Source organism: Aplysia californica, unplaced genomic scaffold (genome assembly GCF_000002075.1).
Source record: "Aplysia californica isolate F4 #8 unplaced genomic scaffold, AplCal3.0 scaffold00211, whole genome shotgun sequence".
NCBI classification, from domain to species: domain Eukaryota; kingdom Metazoa; phylum Mollusca; class Gastropoda; order Aplysiida; family Aplysiidae; genus Aplysia; species Aplysia californica.
The window spans coordinates 169423-180486 of NW_004797481.1; the positions used below are offsets into that span (position 1 = coordinate 169423).

General features: G+C 39.6%; 1 protein-coding gene across 4 annotated transcripts in view; it reads right to left on the reverse strand.

Annotated features, from left to right (window-relative positions):
- Window positions 1–10942, reverse strand: part of LOC101856899 (neuronal acetylcholine receptor subunit alpha-7) — a 65304-nt gene extending 54362 nt beyond the window's left edge. For 2 of the 4 annotated variants that reach the window (XM_035970028.1, XM_013083096.2), the window contains exon 1: window positions 10391–10942. The gene's annotated coding sequence lies outside the window, so the exon portion shown is untranslated. The remainder of the gene's footprint in view (window positions 1–10390) is intronic. The other 2 variants (XM_013083095.2, XM_035970027.1) reach the window with 1 other exon arrangement.
- Window positions 10943–11064: the final 122 nt, after the last annotated feature.

Consider the following 11064-nt stretch of genomic DNA (forward strand, 5'->3'; position numbering starts at 1 on the left):
TGTCTCCCCCAGAGGCATTATAAGGTTGTAACAATCAAGAAACCAAGCGGACGTTCGTTTACGGTCGGAACGGAAGTGGGAAGAGCTGATGGGAGGGCAATGTACGTGGAGGCACAGGAAGCCTGACCGACCCGGATACCACGTGCGCAGGGATGACGGGAAAACTGATGATACTGGTCACGGTAGAAATATATCCTGCTGTGGGTGGAATAATGAAAATATCACGTTATTTTTTCACGATTACGGCAAAAAATGATACGTAGTGCGTTCAGAATGCTTCTCTCATGGGTTAGAAATCGTGCACAGCATATTATATTTTTTTTTTTTTTTTAAATTTTAAAGAGAGGTTGGGTGTGCTTATGATGTGAAGAGTAAGTGGCTTTTGCTTCATCAATCCTGCTGCTAAAGTTATTTTTTTGCAATTGTTTTAAATTTCACTTTGTCTGAATTTTTTTGTGATTTTGGAAGCTCGCTGCTTTAGCAAAAAGCTGTTGATTCATATAGGCTATGTACGCATAAATACTTCTTTGTGCGCTCTAGATAGCATGTTTATGTACTCATTTGCGTAAGAGTAAATTATCTTTCTCCCACATACACATGTGTACACATACATTTAGAAAGCTATCCATCTATCTTTATGTCTACATATTTACATGTATCTATTTTGTTATCTACCCAGCTGCTTGTGTTTTACACATTTCCTATATATTTAATTGACTATCTACTGTTCTATTTTTTATTGTATATTATATATTTATATATATGTATATATATATATATATATATATATATATATATATATATATATATATATATATATATATATATCGATCGATCTATCTATCTATCTATCTATCTATCTATCTATCTATCTATCTATCTATCTATCTATCTATCTATCTATCTATCTATCTATCTATCTATCTATCTATCTATCTATCTGTCTATCCATCTCTGCATGTATGTTTATGAATGTTTGGAGTTGGATTGTCTTCGCTTTTGTGGAACCAGGTGGAGGTGGTATACTTAAGATGATGAGCCATCTCACTGATAGGTTTATTTTATCATGCTGGCCAGTTCTTATGAAATCGTATCCAGAGATTTTAAAAGACCATTCTCATCTTTAAACGTATGTTCTGTAGGTTCAGAGCTATTGTAAAAATCCCACGTTTGCCATGACAGACGTAAATCTATGTCGATCTGCCAATCTGGTGGACCAAGTTTGAGATATTCCAGAATTAGTTCATTGAAATCGATCCCGAAGCAAACTTGTGGTACACAAATGTTTGGTCGCTGTTGGTGGAAAGTTACAAGTCCACTTTGGCCTTGTTGTTTTTTTTCAATGGTGAGGGGAAATTGTTTTTCAAACAGTTTCTAAGAACTTCCATGTTTATTTCTCAAGCGTTTGATCTGGATTTTTCTCAAAAATGTCTTTCTATAAGTACCGTTGAGTATGGGCCTATCAGATTAGATATTCAAAGAGCCCCGACTGATTTTTATTTCCTTCCAGCTAACAAAGCTGGGTTTGTTTTTGGTTGGGGGTTTTTGTGTTTATTTTGTTTTGTTTTTGGTTTGTTTTTTAGAGAGAGCATCTCTATACTAGCCTACAAATATGTCTGTATCTTGATTTCCTTTAAATCTACGTAAGAATCAACTTAATACAAAACAAGCCTCCTCATAAAATGATTGAAACCCTAACGTTTTAGTCCTCTAATAGAATGCAATTTTAACTCACGTACACCCTTGCTTTGAAGAAGTAAGGGGAGGTGGATTTGCATAGATGGTCTATTAACAGAAATGGCCCTCTGACGGGCTTTCTATCGCGCTGCTTCGCTCATAATTCGAATCTTAGAGCATGTCTTATCGACAAAATCTGTACTTTTTTTCAAAATTTAAAGAGAGTGGTTTTTTAAATACCCAGCAAGTTAAACCAACGATAAATTATTGACTGTGCACGTCCCGGGGATGTGGTCTTTACACCAATTACATTTTGTGCACTGGGGAAGAACCTGGGCGTAACCTTATTTACCCGTTCACTAAACTAACTTTGCAGACGTTGAGCTTGAGGCGTTAAGTAATATTTACAAAAGCAGAATAATTTTCTGAAATCAGATTTGTGCACAACTACGTAATACCATTTCCGAGTTGAGTTGATTTGTTCTGGATTTTTTCCCTTTTGGTTTTTGTTTTTGTTTATTTCTTATATTTATTTTGCGTTGTTGCTGTTTTCGTTATTTAATTATAGTGACTCTGCCAGGAAGTATAAACGTTGCAGCTAATCCTACGTTTATCATGTGGGGCTTGGGATTACAATGTCAGCAGCATTTAATTAGGCTATGTATATTTCTACTTTTCAAAAAGATCATAAGAGCATTTCACTCATGTAACATTCTACCATAATATCATATCATACTTTAATTTAAAAAGAGTAGGAAAACGCTCAAAATATTTTTACAGAAATGTATTTCTACAGGATTGTGGAAGAACAAGAAAGTATATACGAAAAACAGTTACATTTTCCCCACCTAGCACATTGGACTGGGTATTGGGCTGTCCAGGGGTGCAAGTCACTTAACGAGTAAATAAGACAGAAGGTGCATAGGTCTCCATCTCTGAAATGATCATCTAAGTGTTCTTGGTCGAGACTGGGTTCGTTTACCCAACACCTTCATTCATTTATTCATTGCCCTTCACAAAATTCGGTACTGAGTTTTTCAAAGAATAATTCAGAACACGTAATATTGTGGCAAATTGGGTTCTTGATTTGGGGACGGATGATGAAGATGATTGGAAGAAAAGAAAGAGGAGAAAGGGTGTGAAAGAAGGAGAGACAGGGTACTTCAAAGTGAAATGATCTCAAAAGTGGTCAAAAAAGAAGAGCCAAGTAAACTATAGCAAATCAAAAATAAGAAATAACGTATTAAAAACAGAAACCATCGATTTTGATGTAGTCACCAACAAGCAGAGAAAAGTCAGTTGTATTCCTTCCGAAGTAGTTACCTATCCAGGGGAAAAAAATGCTCTCCTAATTGGTTGCTTCCGACAGGAGAGAGCAGGTTTGCGGCCATGCGTGAGACTAATATTGTTGTAAGGTCCAGGAACTTGTCTGGGTCAGTTCTCGTTCGACCATCTGCACCGTTTCATTTTTTATGAGTTTTTCCCGTTGCCCATGCCTCCTCCCCCAACCGCCCCCCCCCCCCCAACAGCCTCCCGCCCAAAAATCACAGGATGCAGCAGCAACAACACTAATAGCAGCAGCAGCAAAACAAAAGCATTATCATTCTAATTATGTTTTAATATTGTTTTTGTTTTTTTAAACTTTCTAGCTGTTGTTGCTGCTGCTATTTCTTAGTATTTTAGTTGAAAACATAATTTTTTTAAACGGTTAACAGGAAAAAGTGAAAGACTGCTCCATTTCGCATTCAGTTCCTGCTCTCCGAGGAATAAAAACATCTATCAATTTATCCCTGCATCCTACCTCATTAAAACTAAACAGAATGATAATATATATAGAATTTATGAGATGGGAATCTACAGCTTTGAGCACCCCCTCGTCATGAATGGGTTGGTGTTGATCCTTCTCGGAAATTAAATGTGTTCTGTTTATTAATAAATAGACGTCCGTCCGCTTGAACTGATGCGCTAATTGTCGAAACTGCACTGTACAAAACAATTCCTGTGCCTTTAGGCTAAATTATGAACTAGATCTAGACCAATAGTTCGAAACAAAACCACATCGTTTCAGTCCTATGCATTTCATCACTTGTGCACTACTAGTATTTGGGGGGTTTGCTGTTGTTGTTGTTTTTGTTGTTTTTTGTTTGTTTTTGTTTTTGTCATTTGTGTATGTGGGGGGGGTTGTTTTGTTTTTGTTTAGTTTGGGTTGGGGGTTTTTTGTTTGTTTATTTGTTGTTGTCCGGGGGGGGGGGGTGTTGGTGTTTTTAGTTGTTGTTGTTGGTGTTTTTTTTGGTTTTGATTTTAAGTTTTTGGGTTTGTTTTTGTTTGTTTTTTAGGGGGAAAGGGGTTTCTATATCAATGTTCCTAGTTCTAATAGTAGTTTGTTTCCACTGATTTTGGATGGTACGCTCTCGGCGTAAGTGTAATTCGGAACATTAGCTTGGAATTTGACTGTAAATAGATATAAAACATGACAGCATATCCAGGACAGCATCTATATCCTGGGAAAGCTGCGGACCCCAAAACTTGGCTAATCTCTAAAATTATCTCCTTTCACTTTCTTCCCCGTTCTGTCGTCTGCTTTCGTCCCCTCTTTCTGCCCCCACCCCCTCACCTCCTTTGCCCCCTCCTCTGGGCTCTGACTCTTTCTGTAGCCTTTCTACTGCCACTCCTTAGCTCCTTCTTACTGCTGTCTCTCAGCCACACCCCTGATCTTATGGTAGGAAAGATCTACACCTAGCCTTCTCGGACAAGGGCGAGAAATCTCCGAGGGCCCGTATGCATGTTGCGCACGTTAAAGATCCATTGGTGGTCTAAAATCGATAAGAGAAGACTTCGGCCGCCACCCGGACAAAATTCAAAATGTCCTACCTACTGAAAAAGTTTAATGTGTCCCTCGAGCCCATATGACCTTATGCAGTTGCGAGCGCCGTAAAACACTCACCAAAAAAAATTGACTAATTTTCTTCAAAGGCACAAGAATAGGCTGAATTTACGTTTTTTAATGAGTGTATTTTACGTCCCAATCAACACAATTTAAACGTTTATGCCGTGTGTCCACCAAATCAGAAATGACATGATTTTTGTCGAGATGGGCAAAGTTCGGTCTCGTCGTTTCCGGTTTGGATAAACAGATCAAAGGTAAAAGGAACGCAGGGCATGAATAAAATTGTTGAGCGTGAACGATTTTTTTAATCAGTGAGTAAAAATGTTAAAACGCATTTAAACTGGTATTTTTCTCGTAGACGTAGGTATTTTTTGAGGCACTGATTACGAATATGAATCATGCATCAGAGCTATTTTTTCCTCTTGTCCCGTCTATGGCTGATGAGTCATCGGACGACTCAAATAAAATTCTGCAAATAACATTTTAGCTGATCCGATATTTGTCGGATTGTTTTTGTAGACACATCCAAACGGAGTTCTCACTGATTGCAAAGGTAAAAACCAGTCTTCTGCTTCGACTACCGATTTCCCGAGAGACGGGCGACTTTTGGTCTTTTGGCCTCTGGTTTGGTGGACACGCGGACTTGGGAGGTGGGCTCCGACACTTCCAGTCCGATCTGGGCCAACACGGGCTGGGAGGGATACATAAGTACAGTCAGAAAAACTAGGTTGCTCGATAAGAAAAATCGGGTCTTCGATAAGAAAAATCGGGTCTTCTGCGTGCGACAGCGAAGTGCCTGACCATCATGTCACAAATGCCGATACTAAGAGGATGTGGGGTGGAGCAATTAGACAGAGGGAAGAATGGGTATGTTTTGAGTTAAGGAAGAGGATATGCGGCATGGGTGTCTTCTAGACTTAACAAATTATTATTTGCAGTGGTTTGGAGGATTAGTGGGGAGTTGCTTATTTTCTGACAGAAGGCTGGGGATTGGGTTGGGGGAGGGGGTCTTATACATTGCTTTGTTATTTAAGGAGCTGCCCAAGTTTAAAGCGCTGGTTCAGGAAACTCTCCCGTCTGTGAGGGCGCTAAACTCAGACCAAAGCTTTGTCTCTGTAGCCGTGCCTGATATGGGTCAAGAGCTCCCATTTATTTCCAGGGGATCGAAATTTAATGGTCTAGGGGCGATAGAGGGAAGAGAGGCGGGAGGATAGGGGATGTGGTTTGGGGGGGGGTAGAAGGGGACTGGGGGCAAAAGCAAATATTGTAGTCTTAGTAATGTGTATTATTGAACGGTTCCTGCTTTTTTTTAAAAGATGATTGTAGGTTTTCAGCATCGATTAACCATTAGATTCACCGACCTAAGGAGTCCTGATCCTGTAAAATTATGAATGGATCACATCTCTAGTACGAATCATGAGATCGTGCCTCTTCCCTTTCAACTTAAAAAAAATCCGTTTCAGGACTCCAAGATTACTTTAAGACTCAACCCCCCCCCCCTCCCCCCAAAATATCCCCAATTAACAAATAGTATAAAGAGGGATGTTTCTCCATTAAGTGCTCGTAAGTGCAGTCGGTTCCTTCTTCGCGAAACAAAAGAGAAGATACCAGGTAGGGTTTTTAGTCGTGAATTGCAGATTCTGCTGAGACTGCAGTATACAAGCAACTAAATATCATTACATTCACCCTTTGCACGTTTTCCTGTAGTAAGCTTATACAACCGTAACAAAACTAATACCCCAGAGAGACAAGCACACTGAAAGTTTTTTAAATACGCATAAGACACATTTAGAATGAGATGAAAGGCAGAATTGCTGTTTATTGTACTGGAACAATACACTATTCAAAAATCTTACACGAGAAGAATATTTTACTCAGTTCATGTTTTGACATTTGGACCTGTAGCGCTGACTACTTACTCTATTTATCTGACGGAAACTCGGAGTATGTTGAAAATGTGGATTCATAGATTTAAACTGAAGACTCACTTTCATAGCATTAAGTAAAAGGGGGGGGGGTCCAGAGTACCATCACCAAAAGCAGTTCTGTTCACGCAAACAAGCCAAATCAAGCAAAGAAAAATTTGTCAGAATCAAATAAGTTAGGCACGTTCACAAGCCATAAAAAAGTTTACCTTAAAAATGCCATTAAGCAACATTTTCAGGAAATTGACGAGCAATTTAGATCCCGGTAACTTGTTAAATAGTTGTAAGTTTTTCGCACACGAAAAAGTTTTCTTTGTCATTAGTTGCAAGCTCTCATACCTTGACTTTGGGTTTGTTTACAGCCAGTGTTGTTTTGTTGTAATGTTTTGACTGAAGAAGTTAAGTAACGCCCATTTTTAATCTCAGGTCAAAGTTTTTTCACGGTAATAAACTTTCTTTTACAAAGGTTGGTCAAGGCATGTGCTGTGCTGTCTTGATGTCAGGATCAATGAACTAGACCCAACATAAATGCCAAGCATGACACGCGAAACGACCACTTTCGTTCCGGAGCAAGACTTGACACAGGCTCAAAAGCACGCCCAGGGTTGGGTTCTTTGCAAAAGCAAGGAAAAATTATGGTCAATCCTTTTGTGGGTCATTTTAGAAAAAAAAATTATCGAAAGATGAAACAGTACCATTCTTTTCTAATGAATTCTTTTCATTCTATCATATCATATTCTTCCTCCTACTCTATGTTGCAGAAGTGAACCTCACTGTTACTTTTTGATCTTCTGTCTGCGACTTGTTGGGTAAAAGTCGGTTGGATCAAGTTCTACTGTACGTGTTAGAGAGGGCAAATTTCTTTGAAAAGCTAACAGACGTTTATGTCAGCTTTGTCACTGAAGAGAACTCAATATTTTTTTAATGTTGATGTAATAGAGGAATGGATCAAGATTACGAAGCACATGTCAGTAAAACCCAAATTTGATATTGTCCCACCTTGATTGTTTTCGGGACAGTAACAAAATCGGGTTTAATGTCATTTGATTTGTTCTGTATTCTTGATTGATTGCACTGTAGGAGAGAGAGAGAGAGAGAGAGAGAGAGAGAGAGAGAGGGGGGGGGGGAGAGAGAGAGAGAGGGAGGGAGGGAGAGATAGATAGATAGATAGATAGATAGATAGATAGATAGATAGATAGATAGATAGATAGATAGATAGATAGATAGATAGATAGATAGATAGATAGATAGATAGATAGATAGATAGATAGATAGATAGAGATCAACGTTCTGTTAGTGAGGCGAAAACGAGTGATTACTAAGGGGGAACCCAAAAGTACCGACACCAAAACAAACAAAAAAACAAGAAAAGAAAGTGAGAAAATGTTAATTCGTGTTAGATGTACGTGCTGATGGGTCATGAATTTAACAACCAACTGTGATTTGGATGTCTGGAGATTTTTATTGTATATATTCTGAAGTGATCGCCGTCTAGTTTTCGAAAGGAGCGATAAGTTAACGAATGACGTCTATGATATCACATATCGCCGATAATATTATGATGAAGATAATGACACCCCCCGGGGAAGTGCCACTGACTGTAGTGTCTTTAGGCCATTCCCAAGGGGGGGGGGGGACATTTCTCGTTCAAGCATAGTAGAATTGTAAATGGGCTGACTCATGTCACGCTCATAACTGTGCCTGATCTACAACAGGGAACTGCTGCTTTTTTTCTTTCCTGATCCTTACTATTGTCATTTTCCTCTACTTCTTTTGTATGTTTGTCACTCTCTTGTGACCTGCTATTTTGGGGTGCCTTGATAGTCGAAGCAGACCTTGTGCTGTTGAAGCTAGAGAGGTGAGCAGTCTAAGTCTGATTCCCCGTAAAGACGTCTCGGTTGACACCCACCCCTTGGCGCTCATATGACCTTATGCAGTTGCGAGCGCCGTAAAACCCTCTACCATAATATTTTTTAAAAAGAAGATAAAGAGATCAAGGAACGAACTGAGACTTCAGTAGAAATTAAGCTCATTGTTTTGTTGTCGTTGTTTTTTGTTGTTGTTGTTTGCTGTTTTTTGGGGGGAGTGGTAGGGGTTTGTTTTTTGTAGTTGTTGTTGTTTTATTTTGTTTTGGGTTGCTGTTGTTTGTTTGTTTGTTGCTGTTGTTTGTTTGTTTGTAGCTGTTGTTTGTTTTTGTTGGGTTTTTTTGGGGGGGATTGTTTGTGGATAGTGGCTTTTGTTTTGTTGGGGGGAGGGGGGGTCGGGTTTTTTTCTGCATCTGAGTTCTTTAACTTCTAGACTTTCCAGTCTAGGCGATATCGCTCCCTAGTGAGCCATTTGAATTTTAGTTGTCGGAGGCGGGTCATCCTGGCAGTGAAAGGTATAATTAAAAGGCTATGCCTTCTTGGAGATGCATGTAGGTGGGCGTTACGAAAACTTTAGCCTCTTAAAAGTGGCAAAAGTGGGCTATAAAAAGGTTTACAATCACCGTTCTAGCTGATTCTCTTTAGTATGCTTACACTTGATTTGCCAGATTAGTCTCCCTCCCGCGTAAATGCTCTGGGGGGGGGGGGGTATCTTAAAACCACGTTTAAATTACAAGTTTCTCCCTCAGAACATTTTCTCTTGGAAGGTGTTTCTCTGAGTTGCTTTCCTTTCTTTTGTTGAGTTAATTCAGTCTGCTCGCTGGTTTGAAACAGTTAGATCATCCTGTTCGCAGAGGAGCCGATGGCTTTTTAATTAAAGGGGGAAAAATCCTTTCACACAGTCTGATTATAAAATTCCATAGGCCATTTTCTTGACCTCTTCACAGTTTCTACAACTTTTTAAAAATACGCAACCATGTTAAAATTGTTTCTTAGTGCCAGAGGTTCTTTGAGTCTGTTTCTTTCTATTGCTGGCTCTCCTTTTGGGGCTGTTTCTGGCTTGTTATTGTTTGGGAGGTTTGTTTGGTATTTGTCTTCTATTTGTTAAACGATTGGAAAGAGAGGGGGGAGGGGAGGGGGTTGGGGGGAAAGAGTGTAGGGGAGGAAGAGAAAGAGAGAAAGAGGGGATGGGGTACATAGAGAGGGGGAGGAGTTCATTGATTCAGTACTAATTGTTGTTGGCTTTTATCGTTGATACAAAGACAACCACTTGAGTAGAGGTGAACTACTGGATAAAAGCAGGGGCCACTGCATGATCTCAGTGAATGCAAATCAACTTACTAATCGTTGTGACAGTTTTGCAGAGTTAACTTTCTGTATATTATTATACACATGTACTCTGTTTCCCTCGGTTTGAAAACGAAAAAATAAACCCATATCTTTTTCACAAACGTTAAACTGTATCAGTATCAATTAAATGCTATGTTTCTGATAAGAAGGTCTGAGCGTGTAAGCGATTGCGGCTTTCCAATAGGACCTACCAGGAGTCTTCTGAAACTATTGCAAAATTAAGACTTCTGCACTCAAAAATGTAATTCTGAAACTGGCGCTAGGCCTAGTAGATAGTTCATATTGCTGGGACAAAAGATGTAACAAAGTGTCCAACTATGACGACAGCATTTTATTGTCTTCCTTGTTTTATTTCCATGACGTCATCTACAACCATCTTTTTCGGAGAGAGGGATGAGACTGATCTTATCCAATCGTTTTAATCACCTTATTATCGAGGAGGGGATCTCAGTTTTCAGCGTAACTCGGCGGGCCAAAGAACGTAATGGAAAAGAAGTATTTCATTGAGGAAAAGAGAAGCACATCGACCCGATAATGGTTCTGTCGAATTCAGAGGTTGGGGGGGGGGGTATATGAGGAAAAAATCATCGAAAAGGGAAAAGATTCTACAAATACTAAGGGCACCTTTTAACCATCCGCAAATGCCAAAAGAATATAAACCTTAAAATCTTTGTTTTAATACTTACTGTGGTCACAAATATAGGTGCACCCTCAGCATCCCTTGGAAATCACTCGTCACAATGTTTCTTTACTAGATCTAGACTCTGGAATAGCATGAATTTAAGTCTGAAAAAAAGAATATAATATCCCTGAAAGTTCACTGGTAATCACACTTTCAAAATCTCCAAGTCTTCGAGACTTACCAAGCTTTTGTATAACAGAGCACGCTCCAAGACTAGAAGTTTTTTTGTTACGTCACTTTTAACTTTTATCGCCATAGTCAAAGAAGCGCTAAACAGACTTATCTAATCAAAATTCGTATTTATGTGTTCATTGGAAATCGGTGTTGCGTGCTTTACAAAATGCTGATGGATTCATAAGAAATTGATGCTGCATTCGATGGAAAAACACTTAAATGCGTTCATTAGGAAACGCTAGTGCGTTCATTAGTAGACATGGTCGCTGGTGCATCACAGAGTGTTGTATGGTCCAGCTAGCACGCGCTGACCGAGAGCAGCTGGGCGTGCAGGCGACCAAGGGGAGAGAATTCTGCCGTGCCCAGACACCAGGATTGTGGGAGGCGTTTATTCCAGCCTGATTGGTTGGCAGGAATCTCAACGCTTAGTGAGGAACTCCATGAGAGAGCGTAAAAGGAGGGGCAGCGAGGGGTGGGGATGGTGGAAGAAAAGGGCGGGGGAGG